This window comes from Stegostoma tigrinum, chromosome 16 (genome assembly GCF_030684315.1).
Source record: "Stegostoma tigrinum isolate sSteTig4 chromosome 16, sSteTig4.hap1, whole genome shotgun sequence".
Taxonomy (NCBI): Eukaryota; Metazoa; Chordata; class Chondrichthyes; order Orectolobiformes; family Stegostomatidae; genus Stegostoma; species Stegostoma tigrinum.
In genome coordinates, this window is record NC_081369.1 from 9,238,305 (window position 1) to 9,255,681 (window position 17,377).

At 39.3% G+C, this 17,377-nt stretch overlaps 1 long non-coding RNA gene across 1 annotated transcript; it reads left to right on the forward strand.

The window, feature by feature from the left end:
- Positions 1-10,138: 10,138 nt before the first annotated feature.
- Positions 10,139-15,293, forward strand: LOC132210612 (uncharacterized). Its single transcript, XR_009446748.1, has 3 exons — positions 10,139-10,330; positions 10,600-10,689; positions 15,242-15,293. It is a non-coding gene; the product is annotated as an uncharacterized LOC132210612 (long non-coding RNA).
- Positions 15,294-17,377: the final 2,084 nt, after the last annotated feature.

A 17,377-nucleotide genomic window follows, 5' to 3' on the forward strand; every position in this document is an offset into this window, starting at 1 on the left:
TGGGGGTGGGGCGGGGGGGGGTGCAGGGGCGATGGGGAAAAGTATTGCTTGAATTCTCTAGGAGTTTGTTTAAACTCAACCTGAAGTATTGTGTGTTGTTTTGGTCTCTATATGTCAGGAAACATATTATGGCCACGGAGGGAGTACAACAAAACATCACCAAATTTGTTCATGACTGTCCTGTGAAAAAAGATTGGTCAAAATGGGCTGGTATTCTCTAGGGTTTTGCAGAATAAGATCTCATTGAAGGGTACAGAATACTTAAAAGAATGGACCAGCTAGATGCAGGTAAGATATTTCCTTTGGTTGGGGAATTAAAAACCAGATGGCACTATTTTAAAATCAGAAGAATGCTTCTTGGGTCCAAGGTGTTGATCAACATCACCCAGTCATGATGCAACACCATCTGTACTCTTAGGATCAATCGCAAGATTGTCATTTAACCAGCAGACAAAGGAGGAGCCCATTGTCATACAGAATATAATGGACTAATGAAAGGAGGTGCACTGGCAGCTGAACAACCAGGAACAAGATAGATGACTACCTGCTGATTCAAACAAAGAATACACCGGTCAACTGAACAGACTAGTCAAGACTTTTGATTCAGTCATTCAGAGTGCCCTGCACACTCTCCTCCCATGTAATTCCCATGTAGGGGACTTATACTGCATTTAAAAAGATGCTCAAAGCCAACACACCTGGACGTCCCATCGTATCAGGCAAAGGCACCTTATGAGAGAAATTCTCTGGCTGTGTTGAGGGCATCTCAAAACCAACTGTACAGGCAACATCCAGCTTCAGTTGCAACCCTACAGATTTCTTACAGAAATGCAGTACCATAGATCAGAAAACCAGGAACCTTCCCCATCACAGTGGATGTTTTGTGACTCTACGCCAGCATCCCTCACAATGATGGCATTACTGCAGAAGCCTCAGTCCTCAATACAACCAACTCTCCGTTTCCAAACGCTATCCTACAACTCATCCACTTCAAGCTTGATCAGAACAGCTTCACCTTTGACAGCCAGTTCTTCAGTGAGACACACAGAACAGCCATGGGACCACATTTGCTCCCCAATGTGTGAACACTTTTATGCATATGTTCAAAAAAGACATCTTTGCTGCACAGAACTTCCAACCAACGCTATACACCAGATACATTGATGACATTTTTTGCCTTCAGCCTCATGGCAAGAAATCACTGGAAAAATTATATTGTGATGTCAATATTTTTCATCCCAACATCAGACTTTTTATGGCCGATTCTTTAGAATCAATCTCATTCTTGGAAACACACATCTCCAACAGGGATGGACATCTTGGTACAGCACTCTACTGCTAGCCTATGGTTAATCTGACAATGCTGCGCTTCTCTAGTTTCCATCCTGAATGTATTAAAACAGCCATCCCCAATGGACAGGCCCTATACATACACAGAATCTGTTCAGATATGGAGTAACAAGATGGACACCTGAAAGTGTTGAAGAATGCCCTCATGTGAACAGGATACAATACTCAACTCATCAATCACCTGTTTCAACATGCCACAGTGAAAAAATTTAATGACAGACACGAAATGCTTCCAATAGAGTGCCCATCATCTACATGTACTTGCTGGGAGCGGAGAATCTATGCAATGTTCTTTGCAGCCTTCAATGCATTGTCGATGACAATGAGCTCCTCGACTTATCTTCCCCACACCTCTACCTCTCGCTTTCAAACAACCACCAAATATTAAATGCACCATTGTTAACAGAAAACTACCCAGCCTTCGGGACAACATTGACCACAACACTATACAACACTGTCAGGGTAGTCTATGCAAGACACGTCTGACACTGGAAATGGACACAAACATTGTACACTAGGTGCACGGCAATTACTCAAGTGACTTGGCCAACATCGTATGTCTCACATGCTGCAGGCAAGGATGCCCTGAGGGATGGTAAACATTGGCAAAAGTGTGCTGACGCCATGACAATGGCTGGTTGAACATCACACAACAATTGACAGACAGGAATGTTCCCTCCCAGTGGGGGAACACTTCAGCAGTCAAGGACATTCGGCCTAAGGTCTTCAGGTAAATATCCTCCAAGGCAGGCTTCAGGGCACACAACAATGCAGTGTCACTGAGCAGAGGCTGATAGCCATGTTTCGCACCCATGAGGACAGCCTCAGCTGGGATCTTGGGTTCACATTGCAGTACAGGTGACTGCACCACATTATACAAACACAAGCAGGCATACATAGACACGCACGCACATACACACACAAAGAAACAAACTGCCCCCCACACACACAGTCTCTTCCCCCTCACACACACTCTCTCTCTCCTTCACTCTCACACACTCGGTCTCTTCCCCCTCACTCTGTCTCTCTTACACACACACACAAGCACAAGTCTATGGGGTGAATTTGTGTTTGCAGATACATTTTATTTCGTTCAAAAGCACACAATTTATACACAGTGAATATGGCGCTTTATAATTTCCTACTTTAGTCATAGCCAATTTGACTTCAAACTAAGACACAAACAGATTCTAAACGAGGCCTCATACTTAACATACAGTGTCTGACCTAAAATGTCACCTCTTTTTTGCACTGATAAAAGCATTAGTTCTATCAGGGCAGCGACTTGAAAGAAATTCAGGGATTTCCATATACATAGTAATCAATTAAAACCTTCTAACTGATTAAAGGTTTAACAGCATCTTTGCTTTGTTTAGTATATCCTCATCAATGGTGTGAAGCTTTGAACTTTTGATTATGAATCCTGTGTCTGATATTACCTCTCTCATGAACACCTGACGAAGGACTGAGGCTCCCAAACCTTCTGCTGTCAAATAAACCTGTTGGACTATAGCCTGGTGTCAGGTGATTTCTGACCTTGTCCCTTTGTTAAGACAGAGGGTGGATGATTTATTGGCCATCCACAGCCATTTTTGCTTGGGAGCAGGAAGGTATAAAAGTAGCTAGGCTTAAACTGCTTCTTCGCCTTATTCTTCACTCTGTTATGTGGGTTGGTAGCTCAGTTGGTTGGATGGCCAGTTAGTGATACAATTTGATGGCAACTTTGCAGGTTCAGTTCTCGCACTGGTTGAAGTTGTATAAGGTCCTGGCCTCTCAGCCTAACCTGAGGTGTAGTGTCCTCAGGTGAAACCAATCATTTGTCATCTCCCTGATGAGAGAGACTATGATGACTTTTTTTTAACATAAACATTAGATATTCAAGTAAGTCAAATTGAGAGCATCATTCAGGATCAGGAAGGATAATTGGCCAAGGTAATATATGTCTCTCCAATCTGTGTGGGGAATAAGAATTCTGAGGTTGCGATTTCAAATAAGGAAATTGCCTGTCCTGCAATTCCTCATGCTGCTTTTTGATGCACAAAATGCTAGAGATATTTGACTCATTTCTTGTTTTCATCGTTTGCAATGGTGACTTATTATCATAGCTATCTATACACAATGAAGACCGTATCAATACACAACTCATGATTTCAAACAGAATTTTTTGAATAGAAAGTGGGGTTTGTACAGATTGGGAATGAGTACAAGACAAAGAACATACTTTGAACCAAATCAATGGCCTAGCTTTCTTGTATGCTTTTATCCTATATTCAGCAAGATTTACTCAACAATGATGCAAAGTTTACTGACAGGCAGTTTGAAATGTTGTTGGCAAATATGCATACACTCTTCGAAATAATGTAACAACCAAAACAGAGCCACACTGCTTTAAAGAGAAAGAAAGTTATTGTTTTCTACATTGGTCAACTTTAGTTCAAAAAATTTTTGGTGAAATAGTTATGAATCCTTAAAGAAATGGAAGCATTCATATCAATTCACAGAATAAGTATTTGAATGTTAGTGGATCACTAATATTTATTGCAATTAGTTGGAGTACAACATCAGAGACATCTACTGCATTCATACAGGGCATTGGTGTGAACTACCTCAAGCATTTGGTTTCCTATCCAATGCAGAAAAAACTTGTCTGAAAGGTTCACTGGATTGATTCCAGAGATGACAGGTAATTCTATGAACTAAAATTGTGATTGTGATTATGAAGCCCTCCTATATTCTCATGTTTCAGAGAAATGTTGTCTGCTTTCATTGAAATTTATGAAATGCTTGATAATACCAAGGTAAATTAGGAAAGGGGGCAAGACACTCAACACCTTTACCCTGTTCTGTCATTGAATAAATCATGATTGATCTAATTGCTCTGAATTCTTGCCTACCTTTCACTTTCTCCATCTCTGCTTCACTTGCCTTTTGAGTTCAGAGTTGTGAAGTGTCATGACTCTGAGGAAATATCCTCCTTGCCTCTGTTCAAATGCATGAGACATATAGGATATCATGTTGACCTTGTGCAGAAGATTGATGAGGCCACTTTTGTATCACTGTGTACAATTCTGGCCACCCTGCTACAGGAAGATATTAGTAAATTAGAGAGGGTTCAGAAAAGATTCAGCAGGATTTTGCCAGGACCGGAGGGTTTGAGTTATATGGATAGGCTGAGACTTTTATTTCTCTGGCGCATAAGATGTGAAGGGGTAGTCTGATTATTGTTTATGAAATCATGAGTGGTATTGACAAGGTGAATATCGAACAGCTTTTCCCATGGATGGTGAGTTCAAAACTAGGGGTCATATTTTTAAAGTGAGTGGAAAAAAATTTAAAGAGGGACTCGAGAGGCAACTTCTTTCACACAAAGCTTCTTTCTTATGTGGAAATAACTGCCAGAGGAAACGGTAGACGTAGGTAGAGTTACATATTTATTGCACATTTGAATATGTACATGAATAGTAAAATATATCGAGGGACATTGGCCAAACCCTAGCAAGTGAGACTGTTAGATTGGGAAATTTAATTGACATTGACGAGTTGGACTGAATGGCTTGTTTCTGTGCTGCATCACTCTTTGAATCTATGTGACCACCAGTTTTAGGATCTCACGCAACAGGCACTACATTTTGCACATGCACCTTATCAAGACTGTCAGGATCTTGTATGTTTCTATCAAGTTGCCTCCACCTATCCTAAACTCATAGTAAAAGAAGGAAGCAGTCTACCAATGAGAACTGAAATGAGAATTTTTTTTTATCCTTGATATCTTCTGCCTCTGGATGTTCAATTATTGAGTATATTCAAGATTAAAAATATAAAAAAAAGTTTGAGATCTAAGGTAGTAATTTGCTGTGGAAACAGAATGGGGGTGCATAGTTCATGTGACAGCTTAGACATGATCTTTCTGAATGTGCATCTGGAAGGCATTGTCTTAAGAATATAAATGTGTCAAGATAGTCACAGTCAAGGAGTGACAGAGTCTACTCTTCTTAATTGTGGTACATAATGACAGTTTGATTCTCAACAAGTAGTTTCTGTGACAGCGGTCATTCATAAACTTCCACAAGGACCAAAAAAGTGGGGCATTTATTGAATAAGGAGAAGAAATTAGAGATTCAAGAGGATGCTTGTTTCCAGTTCTGACACTTGTAATGAAAGAGATATTTGACCTCAAACTACAGATCAAGTTCAAGTTTGTGAAACCATTCTCAGGTAGAAATGCAAAAAAAAATCTGTATGACCTGTTGGATGGTTTGTTGGATAAAAATGGCTTGCAATGGTCATTTTGTGATAGCTTTTCTTTCACATTATGGTCCAGAGAATGCTGTCGTATGTCAATGAAGGGAAAAAAAAGACAAACTATGGGATGATTACTGAATTTTGTTTGGGCTCATTGGAGCTGCATGCTGGTGAGACAATCATTCACAGCCTGGACAGAAGGGAAATGTGCTGATTCCTCCTGAGAATCATGTGGCATAATGATAGTATTCCTACCTCTGAACTAGGAAACCCAGATTCACTACCAGCTCCGGAGGCATGTAGTATCATCTCTTATCGTGGTGAACTCGGGCAAGATACTGAAAATCATGATATGTACTTGTGAGTGCTGCAAAGCTCCCCCAGAGCAGTGGATATATTGCTTGAGGCATCTTGTTATTAATCCAACCTTGGTTCTTCTGAAAGTATGTTCAATATCCCTATGGTTAATATTTGGTTGTATTGCAGACTGGATTCATGAGACATGTTATCAGATTTCCCTCTTTAGCTGTTGATTTGATCCGTTGGCTTAAAAATTGAGCCTACTTCTATTGATAAGAAATAATGCTATCTATCACCTCTTTGCATTACGTGTATCAGTTAACACACTTGCACAGCAATTGACGACAAACTAGGATATTTTAAAGCAATTGTCGGCTCTATTTTGCAAGGATTCTGATATTAGACATTCATGGGCATTGCCACTTGGTGTAAATTCCAGGCCTTCTCTGAGATTTCTTGTCTGCTTATGCAAAGTGCTTGATTGCTGCGAGTAACTTCTTAGAATGGAAACATTGCCCAAACGCTTCCTCATCAACGAGTTTAGTGTTCTCTGAATACAATTTGAACTTCTCCCTCAAATACTTTGTCTGTTTCCCCAAGCAGCTTTTCCTTCCCTGTGCCATTTCTAATGACTCTCCTGTCGTGTCAGGAGGTCATTGCTTGAACAGAATCCTTGAAATGAGCGCCAAGGCATTCAGCATGTACTGTATCCATCTCAGCGGACTCACCAGCTTTAAGTAACAATATAATCCACCAAATGCTTCTACGAGCTCAGTAACAATTAGAAGATACAGTCAGCAACTACTGTGAAAATAGTTGATTCCTTTTAATCCTGCTGTTAGTGGATACTTCCCATCACTGTATGCTTGTTAAATCAGGTGAAGTTAAGAACGGGTATTGAATAAATTCTTGAGTTCAAAAGTGATGCTTCATGCTGATGGATACCAAGATCTATCTACTTATGAAAGCCTTTGATTAGATTAGATTCCCTACAGTGTGGAAACAGGTCCTTTGGCCCAATAAGTCCACACCGCTCCTTGGGCAATCCCACCTAGACCTCCCCCCCCCCCTCCCACCCCGATAACTCACACACCCCTGAACACTACGGACAATTTAGCATGGCCGATCCATCTAGCCTGCACATCTTTGGACTGTGGGAGGAAACCGGAGCACCCAAAGGAAACCCACACAGACACAGGGAGAATGTGCAAACTCCGCACAGACAGTTACCCAAGGCTGGAATCGAACCCAGGTCCCTGGTTCTGTGAGCCAGTGTGCCGCCCTTAGAATGTGTTAACGATATCACTAAAATGAAGTATGACATGGGCTGTATCGTAAGACTGTGTGCGTCACCATATTCAAGTACTTAAAAAAGGGTGTTTTCCTCATTTAACAACTATTCAACAACATTAAAGTCAGCAACATGTTTATTTCATTGGCATGCACAGGGCATTGCTGTGTTCATTCTGACTATAATGTCTACCTAGAATGTACTCCATACATTTCAAAAAGTAACTGCTTTTAAGAAAATTTACGAGTTCTTGAGTTGCGAAATGTTGCACATTTCTATTTGCTGTTTTTGCAGACCAAATACTGTGGAGAATATGCTGAAATCTTAAATTAATTTAAAAATCATTGCGTTGATCCAACTGGAGTATGGCTGTGGTTTTCTAGATGCCTGTCAGTTAAGTTAGACCAATTACTTTCATTTGCATCTACTTTATGAAGAGCATTCCTTAGGTCTGGAGTACCACCTCACACTGTAATGAAGCAACCATAAGTTAGTGTAACCAACAGTTCCATCAGTGACAAATTTGGTTGGCCTGTGCTTTGAGCTAGGAGCTAAATTACGATTGCACAATTAAGTTCACGAATGATTATTTTAGTTAATGATGTGATACTGTGTTTACCCCATTAACTCATGCAGTTTGAAGAAATTAGTTAAAGGTTAAAGCCCATGCTCGAAACTATTTCAAACCAACGTTGGTTCTTTCCATGTAATTTTAACGGAAACCTCAACTTCCCTATCATGGCTATAACTTAAGACTGTGCTGAGATACTGTGACGTAAGAGATATGTTGGGCATTGTGTTTGATTTTCATTACTGTCTCTTGGAGCCATGTTTTGATTATGTTTGGCTGTTGCAGAAATATTTCTTTCGTTCCCCTTGAATTATCTTAAATTTTTTTCCTATTATCTCCACTTCTTTGGAGAATAGCTGACTTTTGTTGGAAGATGATGATTTGCATACATAGATGCTTAATTAGCAACTTCCCTTATTTTGATTGATCTTTCTAGTGTGTACTGGTCTCCATGCTGCAGTAACCGCTACCTGCTACAAATTGACCATGGAACGCAAAATGCTGACTGAGCAATGTCTAATATCCCTTCAGAATTCCCATGGGTATTTTGGTGCATCACACAACTTGGGCACAGGAACACATCATTTAGTCCAAAGATCAATGCTCCACATATATTTCCTCACATTACTTCATCTCATCTCACCAGAACCAGATCCTTCTATTTCCTGCTCCTTTATACTTAGCTAGTTCCAACTTAAATATATCATTTCACATCGTTGAACCACGCCACAAAAAGCTTAATTATCCCTTTTGCAATATTTTCTAACAGATATATATCAAGTGAAAAAAAAAATAAAGTTTGGGAAATTTTGTCTTCTCCTTGTCATCCCTTTTGGCGCTTATCAGGAAATGAATCTTCAATTGCTGGAGAACTTCAGGACAATCTAGGAAAGTTGCCAATTCTCAGGTATTCTAATTTTGCTTCTGTTTGGATGAAAAATGACCAAGTACCGCCTTCGTTACGAAAGACTTGAATATTGGAAAGCTCAAAATAAAGGAAGTTAATATTAAAATTACAACATTCTGTGCTAACACACACTCAGCAGCGCCTGAAAAGCTCAACACAATCCACTAAAATTAAAATGAGAAACATAATTGCTGGATATTTGAAATAAGTGAAAATTATAGAAGATTATGGAGATATCGGTGAAGATCTGAAAAATAATAGGTCGGTTTGATTTTCGCCATCCTAATTCCCCCTTCATTTTAGGGACTCGTTGAAAACTGTTTGGAAATGTTTCATCTTCTGAAATTCTACAATTGTTAATCCTGCTTCATTTTATGGTGGTTATTTCATATAGTCTTTTCGAGAGCTTTCTCTTTCAGTTCAGTTTTAGTGACATGATTTCCTCATGTTTCTGTTTACAGAAAGGGCTGTTCTCTATTTCAAGCAAATCCCGTCCTTATATCAAACAATGTTTGCGAAGCCTGAGGCGTGATTTGATAAACAATTAAAATCAGTAAGACTAAAACTGTTTCAGAAGACATTACCACGTATGGGGCTGCAGGTCTAGAGGGCATAAATACGAATCCTACGGGTAACTCTGGAGAAACTTCTTCATCTCGAGAGTGGAATGTAGAATTCCTTACCATACGTTGAGGTGAATAGAATGGGTACATTTCACAAGAAAATCTATTTGAATGGACGAAGGAAATTTTAAGAGAATTTTCTTTCAAAAGATTTGGAAGGTGGCTTGTACGGAGCATAAACATGTGGACTGATTCGTCCGAATGACGTGCTTTTGATGAAGTAAATTGTAAAAGCACACTGAAACAGTGAATGCAAAAGATGGTGTGTAAGAAGTCTGAGTAATGGTGGGACCTGAAATGTCCCCATTGTTTGAATTACTTCTCTTTTAATCGAAAAATTAAGTCATTTCTCCCTTTGCCTTCCAGTCTGTTGGTGAGAGGAGTAAATGGGCGTGTGCATGTGCTTGATGAAGGGGTTGCTTGCATATTTTGCTTAGTTCAAGTTTAACCCTTCCGTTCTGAGGTAGCTGGCCGAAAAGTATCAAGGGTTACGGTGGCGTTACCAGGTATTTTGAATTGGTATTGAGGAAATTCCACGTTGGGTGGAGGTGGGGGTACTCCAGTGTGTGCAGCTTTTGTGAAGCATTAGGTGTGAAAATCTTCTGTCTGGAGTTAGCACAACACACTCGTGAGTAAAGGAATTTTGGCTGGAAAACACAGTTCGTTCCTTTTTCTTTCTTAGTACACCCCGAGACACCTATTGCTGTCACAAAAAAACGTAAACATTGACTTCAGTTACAGATAAAAAAAATTCAGTGTGTGCTACAAAATAAAACCGCTGTTATTTCTGCTTCCAACGCATATCATGATCTGTAGATCTTGCCTACCAACTCAGCATTGAAACCACAAGACATGCAAGCGTGATGGTGAATGATTGCACTTCACATGAGCTTGAGAGAGTGAAAAAAAAAGTGATCGCCCTGGCCCTGCCGTCCAGCTCAAACCAGCCGGGGATCTGTTGCTCAGCTGGGGTTAGGTTCAAACTATCAGTACGTCCCAAGAAACACAACTTCACCCTATTCTCACCTTGATCCTTCCTTGTACAGGTACATGTCTTCAATTCAACAACTGCTAGATAGAAAAAGCTGTAAAATGTGTAGGTGATATTAACTATGTATGGGCATGACTATTTATGCTGATGTTGCGACAAGCTCTTTATGGAGTTTCTGGCCTTTCAGTGGAAGGGATACATCTGTGCAATCATAACTGCTGCTCCTGAGCCCTAGTTGTTCCCTTGTTTGCTGCTACAAGTTCCCGACACTCTGTCGTTCTCTTGTAAATAAATGTTTCGTATTTTTGTTTGTTTTTGCAACAGTTGCCGCTCGTATGACTCAATTTCTGCGATCGCCCAATGTAACAGTAAGACAGACCGTGACTTTTCACTGCTCGTTGCTGCTATTCCGAGGTAGGAACCAAGTCGTGGTGCGTTGGTGGAAAGCTGGTGACCAGGAATTCTTGAACTCAAAACAAGATTCCTGGAGAGTGTTTCACATTGAGAACGAAGCCAGCGCAAACCCACAATGTGCGTTTTAGAAATGTTGGCATCTGTTATTGCAGTTTGAACAGACTGGAAATGGAATCGGCATACAGCTGAATGTAAGCGGAGAGTAATCAACCCCAGCGACTTTGAAAATACGGCAGTTAGATGGACAGGAAGTTTGAAATGGCAGCTCTTCTGCTAATGATAATGCAAATGATTATTAATTTCTCCCCTATTACGGTAGGCTGAGAGAACACCCAGTGTGCAGCGGGCTAATGTATATGGAAAGGTGGAACAGCTTGGGTGCAGCATTCCCCAACATTACTCAGTGGCCGCAGGAAGTTGGCGCTCTTGTTGCTAAAATTTCAAATCGAAAAACTAGATGTTCAGCAATTGTCAGTGCAAAGCAAGAGGGGAAGTTGGCTACCACATGCTTCTGCTTAAGCTGCTATTTCGAAATCTTATACCGCTGGTAGTCAAATGCATTTTTCAAAATGTACAACTCACAGCCTTCTCTGACTCACAATTCGAATTGTGATCTTAAATTAAGTGACCCATTATCGCCCACCATCCACCCAGTGAAATCGCCAACTTATTCCAGACCATCCTTTACATGAGAATGAAACCCGCGACTTTCGAATACAATTCAAACATTTCATTGCTAACCCCTTGTTGGGGATGTCCGAAATGAAAGTCACACACTTACCAATACCACAGCTAGATGTCTGCGGATCAGAATTATTTGAAACCCTATGCGTTCAACATTCCATCAGTTTTGCAAGAAAAGTTGAAAAGATTTCTGCAGGTTGGCGGCTTCGATAAATCCACTCACGTTGAATTATGCAATCCTGCATCCGAACCATTCTGCAAGAGGGAGGGAAGGAAACATACATACGAAGTTCGTGAGATCGTGAAAAATTCGGTTTCTTGCCAAGGAAACATTTAACAGAGTTAGAAAAACAGAAGCGAGAATAAGCGGTATTGTTAAAACCCAAACAAATAACCTGGGCGCGGCGGGTGAAGACTATTTGATTTTATTTTTTTCTCTCGTTGTGACCATAGAAACAAATGGAGATTTTCTTTTTTCTCTTGTTGGGTATCTGGAGCGAAATGTTTTTTTTAATTTCTCAACGTGTCACTCCAGCTAGCCAGCTATATTATTCTCAGGAATTCATAGGAAACATACACAGGAACATGAAGGAGTTTCAAAGTAATTATGGCCAGATTATGGCAATCAGACAATCTTGGTTATTGCTCACTTCTTGACCATCAAGCATCGACTATATGAACTGTACCTGTCGCTCTGCTGTCTTGATTTCATTTTTTAACCTGGATTTGCATCTTGGCGCAGGATCCAACATGGTTCGTGTAACACCAAGTGTAACGATTCAATTACTCTTTGTATGGCCAAAATACAATAACGAACCTCTGTGCTCACTTTGCATCTGTCCCAAGTAGCATTGTAATTGAGATTATCCATTTAACGCAACTGCAAAAATTCAGAAAATCTTCCTGTCACTCTTAACTGTTATTGTGAAATATTGAAGAAACCGTACTCCATTGACTGCCCAAAGCTGTGTGTTAAAGTAGTCATTTGACCAAACACAGAGATTATACGTGAGAGAATTGCCTCTTTAACTAAAGGTATAAACACTATTTGAAGCCTTGCTGAAGCCGTCATTTTGGGAGTGACAATTATGGGTGAGTCGTCCTGTGTGAGAAGGGTTTGCAAGTCTTTAGTTCTTAAGAAGGCATCACTGGACTCGAAACATCAAATGGTGCCAAACCAGTTGAGTTTCGCCAACAATGTCTTCTTTTGCTTCAGATCTTTGGCATTCACAGTTCTTTGTTTTGTTTATTTAAAGTTTTCTTCACCACATGCGAGCGTTTCTGCATGTGTTGTCAGTGAAACACCAATTGGATGGGCTTCAAATCTCGGTTGTTTTTTTTAGAAAAGAAATCTTCAGGGTCGTAGCACATAGCATTCCAATCAGAATATTTAGTACCTAAATGACAAAAATGTTTAACCATACAGCTTCCAGTCAAATATGCAGTCATTCCAAATTTGCAGCAATTCAGAATGTTCAACTCTAACCACATTTTTCACAGCATTTCAAAGCTTGAATGAATTGAACAGTTCAAATGACCAGGCAATGATTAGGGAAGAAAGATCAAGAACTGATTTTGAGAACTTGTAGTTTTAATCATCACGATCAAGCTGGCTATTTCATTTGTGATACACACCTTTTGGTGTGTATTTTTTATATAAGCTGACAACTAGTTTTTCTTTTCACTCCCATAATACGTTTTGATGCTGGTGTCTCTTAAAATACTGTCAGTACAATGTCTGGAAGCTAACCATATCAAATTCACCCATCATTAAATTGCAGGATCTGATCAGATTATCCAGGCTTCAGTATTTCCATTTTATTGGCAGGGTTGGAATGTATATAATTAATAGTATCAGTAATCAGCCCAATAATTCATCTCTTGTCCATGGTTCCAAGCTATTGTTTCATCGAAGAATGTTTTGCATTGCTGAGAGTGTAGCTTGCAAAGCCTAGAATTTGCATAGATGCAATGGGGAAATAGACTGTTCAGCTCCCCTAGATATTGTTAAATGTAAGGACGTAAAAAGCAGAAACTGCTGCATAGCATTTAATGCTACAATTCTTTTCAATATCCATTCATTCCTTTGGTCCCACTGAGATTATTGATCTCAATCTTGACTAAATTCAACAAATGGACATCCACGACCCCTAGGATTCGAAACTGTCTGGCCTTTGATCAGAGATCACAGCCATGGGGAATACTTTCCAATCTAACCATTCCCTCAAAATATTTTGCATGTTTCAATTAGATCAACTCTAAATCTTGCCAATTCTGGGCAGTAAAGGAGCAATTTGCACAAACTTTTCAAAGGACAGAGATAGTAGAAACTGCCAGTTCTGGAGAATCTGAGATAACACGGTGTGAAGCTGGATGAACACAGCAGGCCAAGCAGCTTCAGAGGAGTCGGAAATTTTGACATTTCGGGTCTCGACGCTCCTCTGATGCTGCTTGACCTGCTGTGTTCATCCAGCCTCACGCCATGTTAGCTCTTTTCAAAGGACAGTTGCCTTCTCTTGTGAGCCCTAGAGTCTTTCTTTGAGTAAGATGGCCAAAGCTGTATGCAGTACCTCAGGTCCGAGCTGATCAGTGCCCTTTGTAGCTGTGGGAAGGCATTTTTATTTCAGACTTAATTAAATAATTGAATTTAAATCCATACTTTTGTATAATCTGTCCTAACTTAGTTGTCTGCTTTGGCTATTACACGAGCTGCCTGCTTGAAGTACGAATCTCAGAAGATGAGAACAGAGAGGCACAACAAATAATTGACATAATAATTTGTAATAAGTGGCAATTAAAAAAAAATAAAACAGCACAGGCTACGGGTAACTGAGAAATGCTGTCTTCCTATCCATTCAAATTCTTTCAAGTCACAAAAATGCACTATGTAATTGAAATCAGTGGATGGTGCTCCTTTATGAGATTTAGTGTGTAAATATCGTTGCCATACACTAATCACATAGCATAAGCAAACAGGAACAATCAGCTTTAATGTTTGATTGCACTTACTATTACAGGATTAAGATTTAATAATTTAGCAAGCAAAAGGTAAAATAAATTCCCAGTTACAATAGCCATGTGTTTTCTTACCTTTCCCATGATCTTCTAAAGCTATTTGGCAAGTCCATATCAGTAGTTATAGAACATAGAATAATACAGCGCAGAATGTCCTTAAATTTTAAATTAATTTAGACAGAATCTGTCATCAGAGATTTAAGACACAGAAGCTCTGAAACATAATGTGGTCCCTCAAGGAATTGTAAAGGATTCCTTGATCTTTTTATAAACAAGAGCAGAGGAAGTCTCGCAGTGTCCTGGCCACCACATTTCTCTCAACTCATCTTGTTGAGGCAAATGAACGTACTTTTATCCAGGTGAATGCTCTGGAAAAGAACATTTTCTTTATTTGAGCATTGAATACATCCAATTCAAATATGATGCGGATAATATCAAAAGCGTAACTGTCTTACCTCCATCTTTAGAAAAGTGCCATCATCAAAGCATTAACTCACCAGTTTTTTTCACTGCTGTTCATGTGGAATGTGTAAATTTTAAAACAAATCAATTGCTATGCTAATTGTTTTGGTGCACAGCATACAGGAGCTAGAATCAAATGTTCAAACCCACAACTCGGCTACTTAAAGAGGAAGTTCACGGATTTGAAGTTGTAGCCTGGTCCATATTGGAATATTGAATATCTGATGTGTTTTTGTACAGGCAGTTTATACTGCTTATACTTCACAACATCATCTGTATAGTGCCATCAGTACAAACTGGGATATTGAAGTTCATTAAGCACCTGTCGATCTAAAGCATGATCATTTTCCTTCTAAAATTAAATTTCTTTTTTTTTGTGTGCCTCTTGCAGATTGTAGTCCCAATGCATCCATTCTTTGCCGGACGTACTTCTGTGTAGCAACATCTTTCTTATTACTGATTAGTCTTGCACATTTACAGTAGTTGTAAATGCTGAAAATATAAAGGTAAGACAGGCGTATAGTTACATTAATAGTTGGATTTCTAGACCTAATATTAATGAGTAATGTAAATACACAAATGATATCAAGTAGAAAAGTCACTTGAAACTAAAATTAATCTGCAGTAACTCATTTTTGGAAACAAATGCATTCCTTAACCTTGTAGTTCACATTCAATTCAACTTATTTTTGAGTTCATCAGAGTATAACATTACTGTTGTAAACATCAAGAACATCCAGATTAGATGAGCGCATTTACAGGCAGAGAAAAGTTCCTCCCACAGTCTGCACTGATATCATACAACTCAAAGGGTCAGAATTCCAGGTGCCGATGCAGGCAAGATTAGTCGTGGGAAACGCAGATGACTTGTCAGTTTTAGAGTTCCACTAGATTACATTGCTATTTCTCAAGTAAATGTAGTGCTAAAGTAAGTGGAAAAATGTAAACCTTCAATAAACAATAAGAACACTAGAACTAGGGGCAGTCATAGGCCATCTGGTTTGTATGGCCTGCTTTGCCACTCAATAGAATTATGACATATCTTGATTTTTTACTTTATCTTTCTGGTAGTTCACCTAATAGCTTGATTCCATGAAACACCAAAAATCTAGCTTTAAACATTTTTGAAGATGCCACACCCACAACCCTCTGGGAAGAAAATTCCCAATATTCAAAACCCATACTGAGGAATCACTATGGGAAACAGCCCGTTTAAAATTTATGCAAACGGAGAGCTAGGCACAGAACTCTTCCATCACCTACAAATGCATTCATCTTAAAGTAGCCATGTACAGGGATAGTAATAATGAGTTGTATCCTAACGTTAGGCTGGGCAGCTTTTGCTACCTACATGCAATTCAGGCCTATGATAAGATGGTAACATAGTATAGAGAACATTGCAGGCAGCATCACGACAAATTAGTTTGCTATCATACGAGAGAGTAATACTTTCATGGAGAGATTCCGCAGAATGCTTGTGGTACAGAAGGTTCTGAGTTTTTGTATGTACGAATCAAAAATAATTAACACACGGATACAAAGATAATTAGAATGTTCTCCCTTATTGTGAGAAGTGTGGAGTGTAAAAGTAGAGGCATGTTCTGTAGTTGTGCAAGCCATTGGTGAGACACATCGAGTACCCCGTACAATTTAGTCTCATAACTTAATTAGATGATATTTGCAGTGGTGGAAGTAGAGAGAACATTTATTAGCTTTAATCCTGATATGTACGGGCTGCCTTGAGATTGAACATTGAGCAAGTTGGATTTGTAGTCATTGGATTTTAAAAAAATGAAATCTGATGTTATTAAATTATGTAAGATTCTGGGGTAGTTTACAGAATAGTTGCTGAAAGGATATCACCACAGCAGAGAATCAACAAAAAAGGACAGAGTTTTAAAAGAAATGGGTGTTCCATTTAAGATTGGCATGTGGAAGATTTGTTTTCTTGTCAGAAGGTAAGTTAATGTTTGGAATCTTTTACTTAGGAAGCTGTGGGGGTCAAATAATTGATTAGACAGATTTTTGATGTACAAGCCAGTATGAGGTTAATGTCCATTGTGAGTTGGGTGTGGGGCATAGTGATTGTAATCAAGCATTGAAGTCATAGACTCAATCAGATTAACCTTGATTTTATTGAATAGTACTGCAGGCTTGAAAAACCAAACGGCTTACTCCTTCTCCTATTTCATTTGTTTTTATGAGGGAACGGGTATTTCTATTCCCACAATTTGCCTGCAGGCTCAAGACATGCCTACAGTTCCATTCTAAAAAAAAATTTCAAACCTTTTATTAATCCCTTTGCCCTAAGCTTTGCCAAAGGTTTCTAAATGCCTGAAATGGCTTTCCGAACTTTCAAACTTTCCGAATATTTGGCATCAATTGTGACTTTGCACTTAATTCTTCCTTTCAATCTGAGTGCATAAATGTTCTCCTTCCACTATTACTTGTCTTTTCCATCTGCTTGACTCTAAACATTCCTGTGAATAGTTATGCAGATAAGTTCACATCAGAACTTTCAATGCAA